The sequence below is a fragment of the Convolutriloba macropyga genome, chromosome 4 (genome assembly GCF_964194025.1).
Source record: "Convolutriloba macropyga chromosome 4, txConMacr16.3, whole genome shotgun sequence".
Taxonomy (NCBI): domain Eukaryota; kingdom Metazoa; phylum Xenacoelomorpha; order Acoela; family Convolutidae; genus Convolutriloba; species Convolutriloba macropyga.
The window spans coordinates 65,616,042-65,642,324 of record NC_134471.1 but is presented as its reverse complement, the minus strand read 5'-3'; positions in this window follow the sequence as shown (position 1 = coordinate 65,642,324).

The window sequence follows — 26,283 nt, the reverse complement described above, 5'->3', positions numbered from 1 at the left end:
GTCCCATGAGTACCTAGAGTCTAAAGCGAAAAGATTTTTTGGTATAGCTTGCCTAGGAAAAAAGTTGGGTTTTCATACGGAAATTTGCGAATTTCGCGAATAACGAATTTTAAAAATACGTCTTTTTCATGGGGTCAAGGAGTTGTCCAAATCAAACCAAACTCGGTATAGAGTATCCCGTATGTACCTAGAGTCTAAAGCAAAAAGAATTTTTTTCATAGCTTGCCTAGGAAAAAAGTTAGTTTTTCATATGGAAATTTGCGATTATTTCGAATAAAGAATTTTAAAAATAGGTCTTTTTCATCGGGTCAAGGAGTTGTTCAAATCAAACCAAACTCGGTATAGAGTATCCCGTGTGTATCTAAAGTCTAAAGCAAAAAAATTTTTGTCATAGCTTGCCTAGGAAAAAAGTTAGTTTTTCATACGGAAATTTGCGATTAATTCGAATAGTTAATTTTAAATAATTTTAAAAAATAGGTCTTTTTGATTAGATCTTAGAGTTGTCCAAAGTGAACCAAACTCGGTTTGTAGTCTCCTATGAGTACCTAGAGTCTAAAGCGAAAAGATTTTTTGGTATAGCTTGCCTAGGAAAAAACTTGGGTTTTCATACGGAAATTTGCGAATTTCGCGAATAACGAATTTTAAAAATAGGTCTTTTTCATGGGGTCAAGGAGTTGTCCAAATCAAACCAAACCCGGCATGGAGTGTCCCATGAGTACCTAGAGTCTAAAGCGAAAAGATTTTTTGGTATAGCTTGCCTAGGAAAAAACTTGGGTTTTCATACGGAAATTTGCGAATTTCGCGAATAACGAATTTTAGAAATAGGTCTTTTTCGTCGGGTAAAGGAGTTGTCCAAAGTGAACCAAACTCGGCATGGAGTCTCCTATGAGTACCTAGAGTCTAAAGCGGAAAAAATTTTTGGTATAGCTTGCCTAGAAAAAAAGTTGGGTTTTCATACGGAAATTTGCGAGTTTCGCGAATAACGAATTTTGAAAATAGGTCTTTTTCGTCGGGTCAAGGAGTTGTCCAAAGTGAACCAAACTGGGTATGGAGTATACCATGGGTGCCTAGAGTCTAAAGCAAACAGAATTTTTTTCATAGCTTGCCTAGGAAAAAAGTTAGTTTTTCATACGGAAATTTGCGATTATTTCGAATAAAGAATTTTAAAAATAGGTCTTTTTCATCGGGTCAAGGAGTTGTTCAAATCGAACCAAACTCGGTATGGAGTATTCCAAGTGTATATAGAATCTAGGGAAAAAATAATTTCTGGTATTGCTTGCCTCTGGAAAAAGTTACTTCTTTCTTTATTTTATTTTATCTAATATATTTTGTAATTTATTATGTTTTTGTTATTGTTTCCGACAGTTCTTAACTATTTTATTGTTTGCTTTTGTTTTGTTTTGTTTTGTCTTGTTTTGTTCTGGAGATAGAGTTTAGGCCTGGTTTTTTGCCAGTGCTTTGCTCAAAAATCTCCTATAGTTGAATGTTCATAACTCCGCCGTAGCCGGTCCCCAGCCCGGTTGAGAGATGGAGGAGGGAAACACACCCAAAACATACTGGAAAATCTCAAAAAGTTGTTCGTTAGTTCAACTGTAGATTTTTTCCGACAGTATTTAACCTATTTCAGCTCTCGAAATACGAGATGAATGACTCGAATTATGTAGATTTATGATTCGAAGTAGGGGCCGCATGAATCGAATTAGGTTGATTTATGATTCGAAACGGTAGGATTATGACTCGACAGACCAGGTCATTGTTCCGAAATACCAAATTTATGAATCGAAAGACCGGGTCATTGTTCCGAAATACCTGATTTATGATTCGAAATACAAGATGCATGACTCGAATTATGTGGATTTATGATTCGAAATACGAGATGCATGACTCGAATTATGTAGATTTATGATTCGAAGTAGGGGCTGCATGAATCGAATTAGGTTGATTTATGATTCGAAACGGTAGGATTATGACTCGACAGACCGGGTCATTGTTCCGAAATACCAGATTTATGAATAGAAAGACCGGGTCATTGTTCTGAAATACCAGATATATGATTCGACTTACCGGGTCATTAACTTCTTCCGGGTCCGTGTATTTAACGACCCGGAATGACACCCCCCCCCCAGACGACGTTTTGTCGAGTCATAATTCTACCACCTCGCCCCGGGGAGTGCAGAAATCGTTGATATGAGATATATTCCTGTCCATTATTGTGTTTGGCATCGAGACACTCCGCTTCACTATTTTAATATACTTTTGTACTATAGACTTGAAGTACCAAATGTTTCGTTATTACAAAATTTGTCACTTATCGAAACAACAAATATCGAAAGTTTTGCCGTTCAACCGACCAATTTCCTCTATTTTTCCAAGAAAAATTTGTACATCATCATTGTATTTATAATAACTTCTCAATAATCAAGGATCTTTTCGCTTGATACACTGATCAGCGAAAAGATTTTTGTGCACTTTCAGAAAAAGAACTTGAATAGTTTTTCGCTTGCTAGAAAATTGGTTGAACTAAGGCTTAGTTAAGACGGTTTCATTAAGTAGTGTGAAAAAACTGCTATCTGCACACTTGATAAAAAAGATGTCAAAAAAAGACCGTTTTGAAGTCAAATTTTAAAAAATATATATATTAAGGAGGGAAACTTTCTAGAGGACAGATTTTCCGTCTTTATTTTGTTCCTAAAATTGGCCAAAAACAACACTGCGGAAACTTTTTTATTGAAAAAACAGATAGAACTTTTTATACACTGTTCTAACCTAAACAAAATCATTGTTCTAACTATAAGAACAATTAATACGACTATATCTCCTATACCAATAACCTTTTAAGTAATACACCGTAAAATAGTTGATTCAATGATTGAGTAAAATGAAACTTGAAAACTTTTGATTAAATTAGGCGTTAAGTTAAACCTAACACATCATCATTAAAATCAATTGTTCTAACATGTTCATCTCTAACGCTAGTTCAATTAATTATAATCTATCTTTTGAAACATTTTGATATAAAACATTTGTTGGAATATTAACTTACACATAACCAGGTGGTTCAGTTAGATTCAATTTGTATAATTTATCAGAGTCTTTAACTTTCTCTTTAAAACAAGTTATTTTATTACAGTGAACATTAATTATATTAAACCCCATTCTATCAACTAGCTGTGTTTTTACCTGTTACATTTTTTTGTTTCCTAAATCCTAGTATTGATGCCATTGAGTTTTCGATATCAAGGTTAATATTAGCACCAACTTCCATTTACCTTTAATTGCGGTTTTATCCGCGTCTATTATAACATTAACATCAGTTTGTTCTTTTATTATATTTGCCAGCTCAGATTATTCATATGAACCAGGCTGTATTATGATAGTCCTCGAAGCATTATTGCCTTGTAATAGTAGAGGTGAGTTATATATATATATATATATATATATATATATATATATATATATTATATATATATATATATATATATATATATATATATATATATAAATTGATTATTCGTTTTAGCTATGTTAAACACTGAATTAAAAACATATAGTCTTATTGAATCTAGTTTTGTGGTATTAAGTTTTACTTCATCAAAAACGAATCTTTCTTATGAATTGGTCTTTCTAAACTTAACTGTATGTTCATTTTTATCTTAAGTTAAGGCATCTTGTTGTTTGTGTGATTCTTAAAATGTAAGATCGGCGGAGCCAATGCGTTGCAGACTCTCTGTCATTTTTATATAATTTGAATATAGTTTATTTTAATAATTAATATAATAAGCAACGTAACATTCAATATGAAAACAAATTATCTTCTAAATAAAATTTTTGTATAAAAAAATGAACTTGAGTTTGGATACAGCCTGTAGCTATAATTATGATATAAACAAATTTCAGATTTAAAAAAAAATAATCCGAATAATCTATTCACTGTAAAAACTATTGAAACATATTTAAATATTATCCTACATACGAAGATTATCATCTTAACATGCATGACTCTTAATTAGAGAACGAGTTTGCTCTATTTACTAATGCTGCAGTTAGGTTTGCAGTTTGTGATAATTTTCGATAAAAGCTATGGTATAATAGCACTGTTTATTTCAATTGAACTCGAAACAAGTAGTGGTAAAAGAATCGAATACACAGATTTTTGTCATCCTGATCTTTTGATGTATAAGTTTTTAACCAATAATGATGATTAATTTGAAAGCGGTATAGTTAGAGATCAAGAGGAAAGAGATAACCAGTTTAAATTTGATCATGATGCTGGTGAGAAAAGAATCATGTATATGAATATTAAGATGGGTGATTTTTTGTTTTGTTAATTTTTTTTAGAAAAGATTATAAATGGTTTGAATATAACGTAATCGTTATGATAGAGCCTTGTTTAGAGCTGCAGGTGTTGTTACTGATTTTGTTATAAGTAACAGGGATATATCATGATGTGTACATTGTATTGACCCTAGCAGAAACAATGGAATAAGTAGTGACCCTAGTAACGCTAATTGTAATTACGAAAAACTTCAATTAAAAAGAACAATATCGATTTCTGTAACTATGACAAAGACACCTTCTATAAGAATACGCCAAATGCTATGAAATTCTTATTTGGTCTTGGTGATGACAGTGGAATGGAGATACCTCGCTCTAAAATAGTTGATTGTGAAAGCAGTAATGCTGATGAACATGATGCATGTAATTTCAACGTAACTGATGTTACAGAATGTTAATTCTTAGATTGGTAGTGAGTTCTATCCTGAGTATAAAATGAATGTAAAGTATGGTGTAAATAATTAAAATGAAGCTTACAAATTGATGGCGACTTTCAATAGAAACATTAATGATTTAACTGATAAAATAAAACCATACATAAATCAAAAAAACCATTAAAAGATTTAAAAAATTTATGTATTTGATACAAGATATCAAAACACTCACATAGGTCAACAGCCATAACAACTTTTAAATTGAGAGTTGGTGTTGCAGATGTTATCTAACGAGCATATTTATTAACTAAGAATATCATTAGTTTCATCCGTGATGGTAACAAATTGATTGTCATACTTTCCTAAAGAAACATCAATGAAAGGGCGTCGGAGTTGGTCGAAGACCTATCTGTTATTGTTTAGTTATTTTACTCACTTAATTGAATCTTTTCATTCAAATTGAATCTTATATTCTCATTAGTGCTCTTGTCATTAGACATATCTATAGCATTTTGATTATATGGTTTTTTGCAAACATGATTACATAAATCAACAAAATTATTATACGTAATTTTTTAGATCATTGAAAAAGATCATCATATATGACACACATAATTTTGCTTCCTTGTTAAAAAAAATAAACAGATTGCACTTCTCGGTCACACTTTGTCTGTCTAAAGAAAAAAGACTTTACTAAGATACATCTTAGTGCAATTATTGTCTACTTCTTCAGAAGTACATATTAATACCTGGCTCTTTAGCTTTTACATCATCAAATATCACTAGTTTTTTAATCTTCTGATTAATTGTCAATTGATTGTAAGTCTTTTCTACTTTTGTTAAAAATGCAACTAGCATTTTTGTTAACACTAATAACAGCGTAGTATTTATCACCAGTAGGACCAATAAAAAATAATATATCAACTTCTTTTTCTTTGTAACTAGACTCTTCAAAAGATATGTCTTATCATTTTTACAAAAACCAGACTTTACACATTTGAAGTTTTCTGGAAGTACCATAATAATACCACTAATATCGTCATTTTGGGCAAAGCTACTTCGCAAATCATTATCACTATTACAATCGACAAAGTCACCACATTGTGGCTCATCGTTACTATCATCAATACTGTCGCCATTAATGTCATTATCATTTTCATTTTCATTATCATTATCATTATTATTATTACCACAAACACGATAACACTTTCGATTTGCTTCAATACAATTTCATTGATTAAATAAACTGTTAATTCGACCTCATATTTCAAAACCACTATCAGCAAAAGAGATCAGATATAAAGAATGAGTACCACAATAAGATTCTCTATTCTGTTCTACTCTTTCATCAGAACATAGATTAACGCGCTGGTCTAGAATAAATGCAAGAGTAGTAATACTATCTTCTTTAATCTTTAATGGCATCTCATCTCCCATTACTATTGCAATTGGTAATAATGTTATATCGTCGCCTAATCCTTCTTCATAATACTTAATACTTCATAAAAATACTCATAGCCTAATTATTAACACCAAAACATTAGTAAACTCTTCATAACCTAAAATAATCTTATTATTCCTTCTAAAAATGAGTTGGACTTTAATAGCTTCCATGATAATAGTATTCATATTTGCTGCAAATATCATAAATTTATGGCATCAAATGAAATTGCTATATTAGATAAAGTATCCATGGGGTATGAAAAGAAGAATAACACAAACCCTGCACTTGTAAATGCATCTACATACATAATTTGTTATGTTGCAACCATTACAGTTAAAATATATTTTATTAGACGGCATCTTGATTTATATACCACTGAAACTAAATAACAACAACACTAAAACTAACATTGACACTGACAGTTACATTCACCTAAATTTCGACACTGATACTAACATTGACAAGGACATTAACTTTGAAATAACACTAACAATAACACTAACACTAACTCGGAAATTACGATTGACATTAACACTAACAGCAATAAAAAGGGTTTTATAGTAATAAAAAAAGGAAGACGATTGGGAGGGTTTTACAATAGACCCTTTTGTTGAATTTACTAACAAAAAGGGAGCTCTTTAGACTTTGTGTAATGGTACTTGATGATATGATTGAAGAAATTAAAGAAATTAACATATAGGATTATATTATAGTAGTGAATATGTTATACAAAAACAGTAACAATGTGTCGCAAAACATGTCATACAGATAAATTTTGAAGAGATAATACTGATTCAATCTATATAGCTGCAAGTATTAGTCCCAAAATCATAAATGAGATTGATAATGCATATAAACTTGAAAATTTCCTTCACAGTATCGTTCATAGATATGAATATGGTATTATTAAAAATAATTCAAATAGTAAGATTTTCATTCTCTTTGATTTGAAAAAATATTTATGATTCAATTGTGGGCGAATTAGGCAAAACAGCTCTTAGTTTAAGAGATTCAATAACAAGTGTTTAATTAGATCATTTTTTTATTATCCAAAACTAAAGTGATCTGTAAAACAGATTAAAAGATTATTCACAAGAGTAACTTTATGTCATTTTTCAAAATATAATCAATATTCAAAGGTGTTCAATTACATAATGACCTTCTAACTTAGAAAAGATAAGTTGAGAGTTCTGTTTTTGCATTATATGCATCTGGCATAATTAGGACTCTAACAGAAATCTATATTTATGTAACACCCGGTCAAACACAAAAAATGTTGGCTGTTTGCTCCTGCTGCAGGTGCTGTTACATAGAGCTGATATAATTGCTAACTACAAGCCATACATAGATTGGGACACAGCAAATAGTAACACAGATAAAAAAAATTTTATTGATATTACCAGTGATCTGCAAAACAGCTTCGCTGACAATAACAATGAAAATAATATTAACAGTGATGCTAAGTGATCTGCAAAGCAACTTCACTGATGCTTATAAAAAAGAGACAGAAATAATGACAGTAATAAATGAAATTATTTACAAAATAATTATGAAAATAATAATAAAAATAACAACGACAAGATGAAAGAAATGGCAAGTGTATAAATGACAAATAATGTAATCAACATTCGTGTGATAAGAGAAAGGAATTTTTAAAAAATACTAAACTTTTTATTACTGCTGGTGATCAGTATTTACAACAACTATTACAGAATAATGAAAACAATTGTAGGAAGATTTTTTCTCTATAAAATACGTCAAAATAGTAAAGTAGATACAATAGACAATAGACATACTCATCCAATAGACATAATCTTATTGCTGCTGGGACTTAAAAACTTGATAATTGCATAAATCAATCTTGATAAAAAAAGAATTGTTGTACATGATTCAACTGTGGAGGAATTAGATGTAACTGCTTATAGTTGAAAAGATTCATTAGCAGTTGTTGAATGAGATAATCTAATTGATTATATCAAGCCAGAATGATCTCTGATGCTGATAAAATTTTATTGATAAACTAATCAATCACTATTAAAAGTTTTTGAAACACAAAATGAAAATCTAAGTAAAAAGGAGATAAGTAGAGACTTCTTTTGTTATACATCATATGCGTCTGGCATCATTGGTACTCTAATAAGAATCTATACTTTTGGTCAGACAATAAAATCTGTTGCTACAGGCGCTGTGTTACATAAAGCTGATATAGTTGGTAACTACAAGCCATACAAAGGATGTCGTACAGACAATAGTAACACCGATAATAAAATTTACAATGATAGTAGCGTATAGATGACTCATGATGATTTTAACATTGGCTTATTATGAAAAATAAATCTGAAAGCAAAACTAAACTTCTAGATACTGCTGATGATAAACATTCACGCCACCTATTCCAGAATAAAAAATATTGGTATGAAAATTATTAACTATAAAATACGTCCAAACAGTAAACTATATATAGTAGACAAAAGATATATAGTCACCCAAGTGATTCAAGTGATTCAAGTGTTAGTTAATTAGATATAACTGCTTATAGTTTGAAAATTTCATTAAGAGTTGTTGAATTCGATAAGCTACTTCATGATCTTGAGCTAATCACGATCTCTGATACCGATAAAAGATTTTTTGATGAACCTAACTATATGTTATTTCTCACTCAATCAATCAATATTCAAAGCTGTTGAAACACAAAATGAAGTTCTAACTAAAAAGGAGATAAGTAGAGACCTCTTTTATTATAAATCACATGCATCTGGCGTCATGGATACTATAATAGGAATCTATACTTATTTAACTCCTGTTCAAACAATCAAAACAGTCAGGCAAATAGCTGTTGCTGCAGGCGCTGTGTGACAGAGATCTGATTAGAAGCCTTACAGAGGATAGGGTGCAGAAAATATTAACACTGATAAAATTATCAACAGTGATTAGTGATAATAACGGTGATTTCAAAGCAACTCTGCTGATAATAACAATAACAACAATATTAGCAGTGATGTTAACAGCGCTTTACAAATCACCTCCTGTTATAATTATATTAAAAGAGGCAGATATAATATTATTAAGAAAAATAATAATTGTTGTGTCCACAAAACACAAACTTTGACTATGAAATAGATCCGTTACGAGAAGGCAGAAAAAAGGCTAGCGCGATAAGAATTAACCCTTTCTTAACCAAATATCTTTTGCTTGCTAAAGACACCAAGTGCAACTAGCTAACACGCTTCGATCGGAGTTATAGAAGAACGACTGGTGCAACCTGATAACAATAAATGCGCAATGTGCCATGTTTGTATTTACAACGATGAATGAAATTATATAGTAGCATATGAATTTTTATGAGAGATTATAATACGACTTTTAAGTTCTTGGTTTCCACGTGAGCTGGGTGCTCACCACATTATTCCCGTCGAGAATAGAACTAGCTATTTGCATTAGGCTGGGCTTCTTTTTTGCTTCCTTTTCTTCCCGGGCTGTGTTCCGAGGTGCCCGGTTCGGGTTTTGTTACTGGACGAGAGCAACTTATATGGGACGGCTGAGATGCATTTACATCCCGAGTGGGGAATGAATGAACTAAGACCATGTGGAATGAGGGGTTTGAATCCTGTGAGTCCTGTGATAGCATCACGATAGCTTGTCCAAAGTATGAGCAGATCGGGTCAAATGTGAGGATGAGTTGTGTTTGAGTGTCGTCTGAGGTGTCCACTTGATTGATTTTTGTAGTCTCCTTAGTGGCTGGTGATGGGGGAAGGTTGGCAACAGTCTGTTCGACGTGTAGCTTCTTAACAGTTGCTTCTGCTTGTTTATTGCGGATTTTGCGCAGCGGGGGCGACTTGGCTATTGCGGATACTGTGCTTTTGGTTGGGGTGGTCAACATGAAATCTGCAGCTGAAGAAGAGACAGTGATGATGAAGGGTTTATTGTGCCCTTGGGAGTGTGCGCGGAATATCCGAGTTATCGTTTTTTGCGTAGTTTGCTTGAGCTGATCGGACTCTGGCTTTTTTCTAATATCCTGCATTGTTTTAGACTGGCGATTTTCCCTTTCGTTAATTTTGTATTTGCAATTTTCTTTGCTGCTGATACGGTAGCCTTTTTTGGATTTGTTGTCCCTGTCCCCTTTGGGGCTGCTCTGGGGGATTTCTTCTTTGTTAGTCGCTTGGGCGTGGCTGATGGGCGAATGATTGTATTGCTAGGTGATACGTTGATTGAAGTTTTTGCATCTGGGAATACTGATTCTATGTCGTCAATAGGTGCCATGCTGTAATTGTGTGACTTCGGCTTATGATGGGGCTGATGATGGTCCCCGGGCGTCGCGGTTGTCTATTACTTCCTGTCTGGTGGTCATGGCTGGTTTCTCCAATCGCGATGCCTTTGCTGCTTGGGCTTTTTCTGCCTTCTGGGCTGGTCTGAGTGGGGCATTGTCAGACTCGGAGGGGTTTGTTGTCTCCGAGTCTCTGGAGTGGGTGTCCAGGTGGGTAGATTCATCTGGCCTATACTGAATGTCGCTGGCGTCAGTGTCGGGTTTTGAAGGAGTTGTTTGTCTTTGCTTTGGGAGAGCGTGAATCCGAGTTTTCCGGGTACATTTCGTCCTAAAAAGTTGATTGTATTGGAATTGATCACCACGTTTTCGTTCTCGGTTGCTTCTCAATGTCCGGATTGTAGGTTTATTTGGGTTGCTCCTGTTATGGGTATTTCAAAGTTGTTGAAGCATCTGTATTTTGTGGAATAGTTTTTGGGGTTTTTCCATTCGGAGAATTTGCACTTTTGGAGTATTCTAACTGCTTTTTCATTGCTTACGAAGCTTCTGGGGCTGCCTGTGCCGGCTAGCCAGTTAATTTAAGTTTGATCCGATGTGGTACGTATCTAAATTTTGTCCGATAGTTTTGGTGAGTGTTCTGCGGGGTTTTCAATATTAAATGATTTTGGTTTTAAAAAGTTTACTGTACTCCAGTTATCAAAGATTTCTTGTATAAAGAAGATGTTTTCGAGGTCTATTGGTTCGTCATTTTTATCCAATTGGGCAGCTTGGCTCGTGTTGGGAAGGGATTTGGTGTTTGTTGTTGCTCTTACCTTTCTCACTCTTCGGGTTTGTGGGAGGTTTTGTTGAGGGGTTATTTGTTGGGTCTGCCACAGAAATTTGGCTGAGCGGCCCACTTTGCTGTAGTGTTCGACTTTTTTGCATAGGTTGCACTGGACTCTTTTTGTCGGGCATACTTGTTTTGGGGTGAACTGTAGTCCGCAGAGTATGCATGGGTTTGGAAGAATGGCGTTGCGTTGTGGTTGTGGGTTCCGAGTGGGTATGCGCCAACGGGGTGTTTGGCTTGGCGTTTGGTTTCTTTGGATGTAGGATAATTGGTTGAGAGGGATTGTTGTAGTTCGGTTCAGTTGTGTGTTGATTGCCTTCTGGTTTCATTGTCCGCGTTCGAGATTTAGTGCGAATTGTAAAACTTGTAAAGGGTTGCGTGTCTCCATTAGTAGCTCTCCTTGTATGTCTGTATTGGACATAAACGCGATGAAGATGTCTTTCATGAGGTCTTCTTCTGTGGTTCCCAGGCGGCATTTTCCGCTTAGGGTTTTCAGGCCATAGTGGAAACTTTCAAGTTTTTCATATTTTTTCTTTTTGCATCTGAACAGGAGGAAGCGGTCGTATGTGGTGTTTCTTGGGCGTGTGAAAGATGGTTCGTGGGCTTGCTCGAATGCTGTGATTTGGACAATGACTGAGTTTCGGAAGCGTTGGTGATATATCATTTGGCCTTCAGTTCCAAGCTGAGGTAGATGAGGCTCTTAACTTTATATCGGCAACGTCCCGAGGGATTCTATCTACCGGATTGTAGGTTTATTTGGATTGCTCCTGTTATGGGTATTTCAAAGTTGTTGAAGCATCTGTATTTTGTGGAACAGTTTTTGGGGTTTTTCCTTTTGGAGGATTTGCAGTTTTGGAGTATTCTAGCTGCTTCTTCATTGCTTACGAAGCTACTGAGGCTGCCTGTGTCGGCAAGCCAGTCGATTTCAGTTTGATCCGATGTGGTACGTATCTAAATTTCGTCTAATATTTTTGGTGAGTATTTGGCGGGGTTTTCAATATTAAATGATTTTGGTTTTATAAAAGTTTACTGTATTCCAGTTATCAAAGATTTCTTGTATAAAGAAGATGTTTTCGAGGTCTATTGGTTCGTCATTTTTATCCAATTGGGCAGCTTGGCTCGTGTTGGGAAGGGATTTGGTGTTTGTTGTTGCTCTTACCTTTCTCACTCTTCGGGTTTGTGGGAGGTTTTGTTGAGGGGTTATTTGTTGGGTCTGCCACAGAAATTTGGCTGAGCGGCCCACTTTGCTGTAGTGTTCGACTTTTTTGCATAGGTTGCACTGGACTCTTTTTGTCGGGCATACTTGTTTTGGGGTGAACTGTAGTCCGCAGAGTATGCATGGATTGGAAGAATGGCGTTGCATTGTGGTTGTGGGTTCCGAGTGGGTATGCGCCAACGGGGTGTTTGACTAGGCGTTTGGTTTCTTTGGATGTAGGATATTTGGTTGAGAGGTATTGCTGTAGCTCGGTTCAGGTGTGTGTTGATTGCCTTCTGGTTTTCTTGTCCTCGTTCGAGATTTAGTGCGAAATGTAGAATTTGTAAAGGGTTGCGTGTCTCCATTAGTAGCTCTCGTTGTATGTCTGTATTGGACATAAACGCGATGAAGATGTCTTTTATGAGGTCTTCTTCTGCGGTTCCCAGGCGGCATTTTGCACCTAGGGCTTTCAGGCGGTGGTGGAAACGTTCATTTTTTTCGTTTTTTTTTCTTTTTGCATCTGAACAGGAGGAAGCGGTCGTATGTGGTGTTTCTTGGGCGTGTGAAAGATAGTTCGTGGGCTAGTTCGAATGCTGTGATTTGTTCAATGACTGAGTGTGGGAAGCGTTGTTGATATATCCTTTGGCCTTCAGTTCCCAGGCTGGAGTAGATGAGGTTCTTAACTTTTATATCGGCATCGTCCCAAGGGAGTCCCTCGGGTTTCTGTCTGAGTAGGGAGTCTACGTTAATGGAACCTTTGGCCATGATTGCCAGTTTTAAGGTTGAAGCCCATGTGGGCCATACGACTGGGGGTTCCATGCCACTGTCCCGGAAAAATGGGATGCCCACTGGGGAACGCAATAGAGGTACGGGTGCTGACTGCGCCATGTTGGTCTACGAAACACCGACTATGACTATGAACTAGATCCGTTACTAGAAGGCAGTGAAAAAGCTAGAGCGATAGAAATTAGCTCTTTCTTAACCAACTATCAAGTGCAATTAGCTAACGCGCTCCGATCGGAGTTATAAGAGAACGACTGGTGCAACCAAATAACAATGAATGTGCAGTGCGCCGTGTTCGTACCTACAACGATGAATGAGTTAATATAGAGCCATATAAAGTTTTATGAGTGTTTTTAATACTACTTTTAAGTTCTTGCCGGCAGAGGGAGCTAGGTGCTCAACACAATAATCACAATAATAATAATAATAATAATAATAATAATAATAATAATAATAATAATAATAATAATAATATTAATAATAATAATAATAATAATAATAATAATAATAATAATAATAATAATAATAATATTAATACTAATAATAATAATAATAATAATAATAATAATAATAATAATAATAATAATAATAATAATAGTAATAATAATAATAATAATAATAATAATAATAAAAATAATAATAATAATAATATAAATAATAATATTAATAATAATAATAATGATATTTTTTTGATAATAATAATAAAATAAATAATAAAAAGAGAATTAATTATAATTATAATAATAATAACATTAATAGTAATAATCGTATCAAGGATAAAAATAATAGTTATAATGTTAGCATAAACGAAACGGCAAGTGTACTAATGACTTGTAAAGATATTTACATTGGAGTTTCAAGAAGAAAATTTTCCAGTAAAAAGACTAAACTTCTTATAACTGCTGATAATAATTATCCTCAACAATTATCACAGAAAATAAAAAATACTTTTGAATATAAAAAAACTATACAATACGTCAAAATAGGAAAGTAAATATAATAGAGAAGTGATTTACTCACAAAATTTTTTTGTTTCCGGTAATATTTTAATACTTTTTCTTGAATCAACAACGTATGTTAATAACATAAATAAGTTTTTTCCTCTATAAATGGAATGCCGTCATGTAAAACAATTTTTTTCTGTTTGTTATCTAATAGAAAATCATTTTAAAGCTAAAAATAAAGAAGAGATATCTGCGTGTAGTATTTGTGCTAAGATGTTAATCAGTAGTGTATGTATTAAATTTAAATGTAAAAAATAACAACAAACAGTAAAGAAGCATAGAATACAGCAACAAGAAGAACCAATTTTACAACACAGGAAATCAGAACAACAACAAGAACAATCAAACTCAATTTCGAAAACGAAAACTAACCCTAATATCACATTTAATCCTAGTAATACTATCAACAATAGTTATGCAGGTTATCTTAATCATAATTCTATCACAGTATTTATAATAGATAACCTAAAAAATAAAACTAAACAACTAATCCAAAATTTACGCTAAACCTTGGTAATACTATTGATCCTATTTACACAACTAATCCCCGATACTAACCTATTACCGATAATCCTATTAAAACTATTAATACTAATATTACAAACAATCCTTACTTTTCAAAAAAGATGTATCCTTGTTTGATGTTAACACATATGCATGAAAGGAATCTCAATTACAAAAATTTAAGTGTCCTCACCGTAACGTATGGCTGTCAGTGGTTTGAAAAACACATAACAAAAAATGTAAATCAGGTTAATCGACCAATTTTTTTACTAACTCTAAACTTTTTAGGGATTGTCGTTATTGGTGTGATTTATTACAAAAAGATCATCCGATAGTCCTGACAAAACTCACAATCATTTGAATCAATGCTTAAGCACGAATACTTAAGCTTTTTTAAGCTGAAAAGCGTTTCAATGCATGCGGTTGCGCATTATATGGTAGATAGATGCATACTGTCATCATTTATGCTTAAGTATACATAAATTGAGCTGAAACGGTTTTTTAGCTAACAGGAACACACAAAATTAAATGCAGATTTTATTTATAAAATGAGGAACAACAAGAACATCAACAAAATCAACAAGGAAAGAAGCGAGAAAAATATAACACTATCATTTACATTGATACTTATAATAACACCTCTTTTTAAAACGATGTTAACACAACTATTGACACCACTGCTACCACTAATAATGAAATTACTACATATACTTGTACCGAAAAAAATGAATAGTTGAATAATCTAAGAGCTCTGACTACTCATTAGAATACTCAAAAACGACTACCAATAACCGTAACTGATGATGAAAATTATTCAATAAAAGCCAATCGTAATGATGAACATTTTCATATTAAAGGTAGTGCAGATGGCTAGATGTGTACCGTTAATATTGATGCTTATGCATACATAAAAAATGCTGAAAAGCTATCTTTAAAAATAAAGATGGAGAATGTAGAGTTTGGCATTTGCAAAGTAACATTTAACTCTTAGAGAGAATTGGTTACACCTTGCAAAAATAAACAACATATAGGATATGAAAAAAAATCAATTTACAAGAGGAAGAACAAAAAGAATAAGAAAAGCAACAAAAACAACAAGAACAATAACAGAAAATTATTAACATTAACACAAATACATATAACAAATTGAACACTTGTAAGAATCTTAACACTAACATTGACGCTACTGCTACCACTTGTAATAACACTACTTCTTATACTTGTGCTGATTTTAAAGAAGAGTTCATTAATTTTAGGGCTGTGACAACTCACATATATACTCAGAAACGATGAACCAATAACTGTAACCTTTGTGAAAGTTAGTCATTAGATCTAGTCGTAATGGTGAACACTTTTATGTTAAAAATGGTGAAGAAAGAAAAATCATTAATCTCAATCACTGCATTGATCAAACTCTATCTCAATTGTAACAAAATGCATTGACACTCAAAATAAGAAAGGCAATAAATTTTGATGACGACAAGATTACTCAATTTCTAGATTATCAAGGAGAACCAAAGGCAGGTTTTGGTTCCCATTATGAATTTCTATGAGTTTTCTTCGTTTTGGAGGAGTAATGAAGAAAAAAACCACTAAAAACCATCTATAGAATCATATCAAGAATTTTCACGTGATATAGCACCTAGTACCAAAATAATTTCAAATATTCGTAACTATAGGTATAGTATCTGAAAATACAAAAATAGCTCTAGGATTTATAGCTGAGTTTAGAGATTGAGAAGTTGAAAAATCATTCTATCATCGCATTTTGAAAAATGTTAAATTGCTAGTTGAAAACTTACTAGGGATTGAGTTCAAATAGTATCAAGCATAAGAAGAAGATGAATATCACAGAAGAAGATAAGTTTCACAATGGGACTAATGGTATATGTAATTTAAGTAATGAAGAATGTACAGATAAAGTTAGAGATCATTGTCGTGAAACAGTAAATATTGAGGACCAGCCTGTGGATGTGTAATCTAAAATATCAGCAACAAAATATAAAAACGGTTGTAGTTCATAATGATAGTGGCTATATATTCAACCTAATCTTCAAGGAGATATTAAGAAAAGGCAAGACAAATGTAACAGCCTTATCGAGTGATAATCGTAAAGCTAAGATTTTAAGTGTTGTTTGTTGGAAAATCAAAGATAGCTATAACTTCTTGAGGGTGATGTCGAAAAATAATGTTGAAAAAATCTTATGGATGTGAAAGAAGGACATTATTAGCAATTGAAAACTTTAGGTCAAATGATTACGACAAAGTTCTACATAACCAGACAAAAAGAAGAATTTAGATCAACACTATTGAGAGAGTTACCATCACCAGAAGGTGTTCGTAGTTTCAATAATGAGAAGAAACATAAGACGGGACAAGAGTTAACACTAAAATTTTAAAAGATTCTATCATTAGAAATATAAGTTAATATTTTAATGGATTTATTAAATGTGTTTGAAACAGTTTTCAAATTATTCCATTTTACTATGCCAGTTTATTTGCTCATACTGAGAGCTAGCTAAAGACAAGTGGCGTTACACTAGATACATTACAAGATATAGAAAAGATAAAACAGATTAATAATAATAAAAGAAAAGATTAATAATAGTAAAAGGATAAGGTAGTATATGTGGTTTTGTGGGTCACAGATTTTTTGGTAGTACGAGCGAGAGCAATAGTGATAGCAATAGTGATATTATTAACAATAGTGATGAAAATCGTGAGAGTAAGAGTTTTAGCAAAGGTAATAATAATAATAGTGACAGTGATAATAATAATATTGATTTTTTTTATAATAAGGTGAATTTTCAACACTATAGTGATAGGAATTTCTGGTATATTGAAACTAATATTCTATATGGACAAGAACTGATCTAGAAGTTACCGTTTAGTGAGTTTGAATATGTTGACACTGCTTTAAAAGAACTAAAATTGCTGATGATTATAGTGATTAAGTTTACTTCAATATTTAGATATTGAGTACGCTGCTGAAGCTAATTAGAGAACAGGACAATATCCATTAGCGCCACAAAAAACAACAGTGGAAAAGAAATACTTAGGATATAGGAAAAGAAAGAAAGGTAACAAGATGAGATGATTATACCTTGATTGAATATTTAAGGAGAACGAAAAAAATGATTCGCCTGTGTACCTGGGTGTTACTATATTAAAATTTAAAAAAAACTAGTCATGTATAAGTTTTTCTATAATGTAACAGTACCTAACCCTGAAGATTTAAAACTACTTTAAAATGATACAGATAGTTTTGTACTAAGTCTTAGAAGAGGTAGTATTGATGAAGAACAAATTGACCTAAGTACTCTTGATAAACCGGATTACACCAATAAGAAAGTTCCTGGTACATTTTCAAAATTCAAGCTCAATAACTCGCTATATAGTATTTCAACATAAATTTTTTTTCAACCTAGTCAGGGCTTTAATCAAATAAATTGAGGGTCTAGGGAGAAGTGTCACTGTCTGAGTGCAGTCTGATGGGGAGAGATTTTTGACCTAGGCGGTATGCGAAAAGAGCACTTGATACGTTGTAAAGTTTGGCGCTCGAAAACTCGCTATGATTCAAATAATTTGAAGGTCTTGTGAGAAGTGTCACTGTTCAAGTACATTTTGATGGGGACTGAATTTTTGACCTTGGTGGTATCCAAAAAGAGTACTTGATACGTTGTCAAAATTTGCGCTCAAAACTCGCTATACAGTGTTTCAACATAAATTGCTTTTTAACTTAGTGAAGGCCTGATTCGAATAAACTAAGGGTCTAGGGAGGAGCGTCATTGTTCGAGCAGAATCTGAGAGGGCAAGAACTTTCGAATTATTTGGTACACAAAAAGTACTTGAAAGGTTGTCAAAATTCGCGTTCAAAAGTGTCTATACAGTGTTTCAACATATATAGCGTTTCAACCTAGTCAAAGATTGCTTCAAATGAAATGAGGGCCTTGGCAGGAGTGTCATTGTCCGAGTAAAGTCTGAGGGGAAAGAACAGTATAACATTAACATTAAAACAAAAAATTATAATAACGCGAATACTTGTAAGAACCTTAACACTAACATTGACGCTACTGCTACCACTTGTAATAGCACTACTTCTTATACTTGTGCTGATTTTAAGGAAGAGTTCATTAATTTTAGGGCTGTGACAACTCACATGGATACTCAGAAACGATGAACCTATAACAGAAACCTTTGTGAAAGTAATTCATTAGATCTAGTCGTAATGGTGAACAGTTTTATGTTAAAATTGGTGAAGAAAGAATAATCAATAATCTCAATCACTGTATTGATCAAACTCTATCTCAAATGGAACAAAATGCATTGACACTCAAAATAAGAAAGACAATAAATATTGATGACGACAACAATTACTCATATTTTAGATTATCAAGGAGGAACATAGGCAGGTTTTGGTTCCGATTTCGAATTTCTATGAGTTTCCGTCGATTATGAGAAGTAGTGAACAAAAAACAACGAAAAACCATCTATAGAATCATATCAAGACTTTTCACGTGATATAGCACCTAGTACTAAAATAATTTAAAATATTCGGAACTATAGGTATAGTATCTGAAAATACAAAAATAGCTCTAGGATTTATAGCTGAGTTTAGAGATTGAGAAATCATTCTATCATCGCATTTTGAAATATAACAAATTGCTTGTTAAAAAGTTACTACGGATTGAGTTCAAATAGAATCAAGCATAAGAAGAAGATGAATATAACAGAGGAAGATAAGTTTCCCAATGGGACTAATGGTATATGTAATTTAAGTAATGAAGAATGTACAGAAAAATATAGAGATCATTGTCGTGCACGTTGTCGAACAAATGCTCAACAACTCGCTATAGAGTGTTTCAAAAGTTTCTTTGTTTATATTATTATTTTTTTATATTATCTACTAAAACTAACACTAACGCTTTTTCACAAAAAGTATAATTTTTACTGAACATTACCATCTTTAGTTTCAAAAACTTTGCGTATTGTTTTTACTCATTTTTAAATCATCATAGACATTAACTAAATCATTGTTATCTGTTTCAATATCCTTCATTGACGTGAAATGAAGCTTTTTATACATATACCTAATTGCTCCTGTTAGAACTTATAGCAGTGAACACTTTTTTTGTCTTGGTCTCCTTTCTTGTTTTAGTTTAAACTGTTTTTGATAGTGATCTACATACTGTTTCTGATGCAAAAGCTGTTGATACTGAACAAGGTAACCTACTGAGGTAAATGCTAAAGTTGGTGATGTCGCTGTTTTCTAGAGATGACGATATAATTTCTGTTGTCTCAGCTATGTAACCATAAATTTTTCTTCTAATTAACTTTCTGTTAAAACTGTTAGTTTTGTTTCCATAGTAATTTTTGATATCTTTAATTAACGTTCCGATAATGTAGCTGTAGCAGTGTTCCATTTGGTCGTGCTGGTTGTATCGTTGGTTGAATCGTTGATTGTGTGATTGTCATTTTCATTACTTTGAAAACGTTCAATTTCAATCATTGTATTCTGTTTTTCCAATGGATAGTGCTTTGCTAAACCTGCTTGTTCTTTATCAATGAGAAATCTTATTCTAATAATGTAGCTAATCTATAATGATTTTTTTGTTTTTCCAATTTCTGAAAAAGATATTCTGATACATCTATTATATTTTCTTCTAGTACTCTTAAGTCACGAGTAAACATGTCACCTAACTGTACTTTCGTTATAACTTTGTTATTCTTTTTATTATCAAATTCCTGTTTTTTGGTTTTATTTATTATATATTTATTATAACGCCATCAGCAACTTTATTTCAATATTAAGTAACATGGTTTTCAGTGTTAGATTGTTGTAGAGTAATTAAATTACGCATGTTTTGAAAAACTTATTTCGTTTGTCTCTGTTATCAAAGCTGTAGCATCATTAAGTTGTTCTTGGTGTTTATCTGTAGTAAGTCTAACAGCTTCACTCACGTTAATGTTTAAAATATCTATTTTTTTCTTGGATTTAAATAAATTAAAATCAAAAATTTCTTCGTTCACACCATCATTCTTATTAATAGGAGTAGGTAGGTTCTTTTTAATTTGTTTCTTATTCATATCCTATCAGTATTTCCTAAGATTAATTGATGTGCATTATCTAATGTTAAAAAAATCTGGTGTTGGTTTTACTTGTTTACTACCAACAACCAGTGGAGTTGGTTGGTTGAATCTGTCTGTTGTCATTATCATTCATTTTTGATTTCAATTCGAAATTTTGCGATGGGATTCAAAACTAATTTAAGACTTTTGTAACTACTGCTTGTAAAATTTACCTGCAACTGTTTCGTCATTACTTCCTTCCATTTTTTAAGTCAATAATTGTGTTCTTAGAGTTTCATGAGTTTTAAAGAGTTTTTACTCCAATAAAATGTATATCCTTTCAAAAACAATAGGTTTACAACAATTGCCTACATTCTCGCCAATTCCTAGTTTTAGTGTAGGTTTGCTACAAGTTTGATAGTATCCACGAGTGTCATCTTTATGGTACTATGAATGGTATTATGTGTTTATATGTTACAACAGCATCATGTTTATCTAAAAACAATCGCCATTGATAAACATTGGTTTCTAAACTATATGTAAAGGTGTTCTATTAAGTCTGAATATAAATACTCCTTTTAACTCAGTATATAGGCTGAGGAAAACTCTAATTTGTTTTGTGAACTAAAAACATGAAAGTTTTTTTTATATAAATCACTACCTCTCTAAAACCAACACTTTTCTTCTATCAATTATAATTTTTTAAAGTGATTAATTATAGCTATTCCAGGTTATTAGACTACATTTACTAGACTATTTATTAGACTATACTATGTATTTATCAGACGTTTAGCCCTGGCATGTTTGGCAAACATATCTATGACTCTTCATATAAAATAATCTTTTTGTGGAAAGTTGATATTTGTGAAGGGAAAATTTCATTAAATAATTCTTGTTGGTGTTGTTTCATTTACCATAAGAAATAAAAAAATAATAACAGTTATTAGAATAATAAATAATAACTATTATATTAACTCTATTAATTTTTAACCATTTTTTTGTTTATTATATTATTTTATCTATCATAAAAAAAATAAAATTATCCAATTATATTTGAAAAATAGCAATTGTTAAAAATGGTTATGTATTTTTTTTAATATCTCATCATATAAACCAACATGTCTTGCTTTTGTTTCTAAAAGAAGTAATGCAATCGTTCTATTAAATCATTTATGTTAGTAATAATTAACTCTAACTAAACCACTTGCTTTTAATTCAACTCAATACTTTCGTAAACAGTATCTTCACTAATAGAGTCTCTTGTTAGTTCCCCTTGCATCCATCAATTCTTGATCTACTTTTACTGCTCCTAATATCGGTTGGTATATGAATAATATCTTTTCCTCGTCTGCCATATCTTGTTCAGTTACATCTCTGTTAGCAAAAAATATTGCGAAACCTTCGGTATATGGACGAGATTTTTTACTCTTATACCATCCGTATCAAGAGATTTATCTACATCGTTGATATGAACTTTGTTTGAAGATGAATCAGATTCTTTGAAATGTAATAATTTTTTTTTTTCAATTTCTCATGTCTGGGAGAAATCTAATCATCTCATTGTCAACTGTACATTTATGATCATAAAAATTGGATAGTGCTAATAGTAATGGAAATTCTATGTTTTCCAAGGCTTGTTTAATTGTTTTTGATTAGATATCTTTTTGATCTCTAAATTTGATTGATGTTAAAGCTTTTTCTGTTGCTAATGTTTTTTTGTTAATGGCTCAACCAATTTTTCTTTGCGTTAATTTTATCTTTTATCAAGCGTTCCGTTACGTAGCTGTAGCAGTGTTTCATTTGATGTTGCTGGTTCTCTCGTTGGTTGAATCTTTGATTGTATGGTCATCATTTTCATTACTAAAAAAACTTTCAGTTTCAATCATTGCATTCGGGTTTTCCAATTGATAGTGGTTTTCTAAACCTGCTTGATTTTTTATAAATGAGAAATCTTTTTCTAATAATTTAGCTAATATAAAACTAACTAATGTTTTTCTAATATCTGAATTGTTTATCCTTATCCTATCAGTATTTTCTAGGAATAATTTGTGTGCATTATCTAATGTCAAAAAATCTGGTGTTGGTTTTACTTGTTTACTACAAACAACCAGTGGAGCTGGTGGGTTGAATCTAATTCTTGTCATTATTATTCATTATAAAGAGTTTATTAGATGATTCCGAAATTTTGCGATTGGAGTGAAAACTAATTTTAGACTTCAGTAACTCCTTCTCGTAAAATTTATCTGCTACTGTTTTGTCATTAGTTTCTTCCATTTTATAAAACAATGGTTGTGTTCTTAGAGTTTCATGAGTTTTGAAAATTTGTTTGCTCCAATAAGATGTATATCCTTTCAAAATATGATAGGTTTACCAGTAATTCTTACATTATCACCAGTTCTTGGTTTTGGTGTATGTTTGCTACAGGTTTGATAGTATTTATTTTTTCTAAGTGTTTCTGACGCTCCCACAAGTGGCACTTTTTTGGTACTATGACTGTTATTATGTATTTATATGTTACAACAGCATCATGTTTGTCTGAATACAACCGCAATTGATTAACATTGAATTCTAAACTATATGTAAAAGTGTTCTATTAAGTCTGACTATAAATACTGCTTTTGAATCAGTAAATAGGTTGAGTAAAACTCTAAATAAAGGTAATATTCCCTTACATAAATCTTTTGTTGTTTCATTCACCATAAGAAATAAAAAACATAATAACAGCTATTAGAATAAACAATGATAATTATTATATTAACTGTTTCAATTTTTAACCATTATATTGTATATTATATTATAATATCAATCATAAAGAAAAATAAAATTATCCAATTATATTTGAAAAATAACAATTGTTAATAACAGTTATGTATATTTTTTAATAACTAATTATATAAACAAACATGTTTTGCTTTTTTTCTAAGATAAGTAATGCAATCTTTCTATTAAATCATTTATGTTAGTGATAATTCACTCACAAGCTCTAACTATACCACTAGTTTTTACTTCTACTCATTACTTTCGTAAACAGTATCTTAACTGCTAGAGTCTCTTGTTAATGCCGTTCCAATTAATCATCCAGCAACTCTTGACCTACTTCTACTACTACTCCTAATATCGGTTGGTCTATGATTAATATCTTTTCCTCTTCTGCCATATCTTGTTCAGTTACATCTTTGTTAGCAAAAAATGTTGCGAAACCTTCGGTATGAGTATAGATGAGAATTTTTGCTCTTATACCATCAGTATCAAGAGACTTATCTACATCGTTGAGATGAGCTTTGTTTGAAGATGCATCAAACTCTTTGAAATACAATCGTTTTTTTCTTCAATTTCTCATGTCTGGTAGACATCTAATCATCTCATTGTCAACTGTACATTTATGATCATAAAAATTGGATAGTGCTAATAGTAATGGAAATTCTATGTTTTCTAATGCTTGTATAATTGTTTTTGATTAGATATCTTTTCGATCTCTAAATTTGATTGATATTAAAGCTTTTTCATTTGCTAATTTTTGGTAATGGCTCAAATAATTTTTCTTTGCCTTAATTTTACCTTTTATCAAGCGTTCCGTTACGTAGCTGTAGCAGTGTTTCATTTGATGTTGCTGGTTGTATCGTTGGTTGAATCGTTGATTGTTTGGTCGTCATTTTCATTACTAAAAAACTTTCAGTTTCAATCATTGTAATCGGGTTTTCCAATTGCGAGTGGTTTTCTAAACTTGCTTGTTTTTTTATAAATGAGAAATCTTTTTCTAATAATGTAGCTAATATAAAACGAACTAATATTTTTCTAATATCTGAATTTTTTATTCTTATCCTATCAGTATTTTCTAAGAATAATTGATGTGCATTATCTAATGTCAAAAAAATCTGGTGTTGGTTTTACTTGTTTACTACCACCAGCCAGTGGAGCTGGTGGGTTGAATCTAATTCTTGTCATTATTATTCATTATAAAGAGTTGAGTTTATTAGATGATTCCGAAATTTTTCGATTGGATTGAAAACTAATTTTAGACTTCAGTAACTCGTAAAATTTATCTGCTACTGTTTTGTCATTACTTTCTTCCATTTTATAAAACAATGGTCGGGTTCTTAGAGTTTCATGAGTTTTAAAAATTTGTTTACCCCAATAAGATGTATATCCTTTCAAAATTTGATTGGTTTACCAGCAATTCTTACATTTTCACCAGTTCTTGGTTTTGGTGTATGTTTGCTGCAAGTTTGATAGTATTTTTTTTCTAAGTATTTTTGACGCTCCCACAAGTGGCGTTTTATTGGTACTTTGAATGTTATTATGTATTTATACGTTACAACAGCATCATGTTTGTCTGAATACAACCGCAATTGATTAACATTGGTTTCTAAACTATATGTAAAAGTGTTCTATTAAATCTGACTTTAACTACTGCTTTTGAATCAGTAAATAGGTTGATTAAAACTCTAATTAAAGGGAATATTTCCTTACATAAATCTTTTGTTGTTTCATTTACCATAAGAAATAAAATATAATAACAGCTATTAGAATAAACAATTATAACTATTATATTAACTGTTTCAATTTTTAACCATTATTTTGTTTATTATATTATAATACCAATCATAAAGAAAAATAAAATTATCCAATTATATTTGAAAAATAACAATTGTTAATAACAGTTATGTATATTTTTTAATAACTCATTATATGAACCAACATGTTTTGCTTTTTTTCCTAGGTTAAGTAATGCAATCTTTCTATTAAATCATTTATGTTAGTGATAATTAACTCACAAGCTCTAACTATACCACTAGTTTTGACTTCTACTCATTACTTTCGTAAACAGTATCTTAACTGCTAGAGTCTCTTGTTAATGCCGTTCCAATTAAACATACAGCAACTCTTGACCTACTCCTACTACTACTCCTAATATCGGTTGGTCTATGATTAATATCTTTTCCTCTTCTGCCATATCTTGTTCAGTTACATCTCTGTTAGCAAAAAATATTGCGAAACCTTCGGTATGAGTATAGATGAGATTTTTTACTCTTATACCATCGGTATCAAGAGACTTATCTACATCATTGATATGAGCTTTGTTTGAAGATGCATCAAACTCTTTGTAATACAATAGTTTTTTTCTTCAATTTCTCATGTCTGGTGGAAATCTAATCATCTCATTGTCAACTGTACATTTATGATCATAAAAATTGGATAGTGCTAATAGTAATGGAAATTCCATGTTTTCTAATGATTGTATAATTATTTTTGATTAGATATCTTTTCGATCTCTAAATTTGATTGATATTAAAGCTTTTTCATTTGATAATGTTTTTTTGTTAATGGCTCAAATAATTTTTCTTTGCCTTAATTTTACCTTTTATCAAGCGTTCCGTTACGTAGCTGTAGCAGTGTTTCATTTGATGTTGCTGGTTGTATCGTTGGTTGAATCGTTGATTGTATGGTTTTCATTTTCATTACTAAAAAACTTTCAGTTTCAATCATT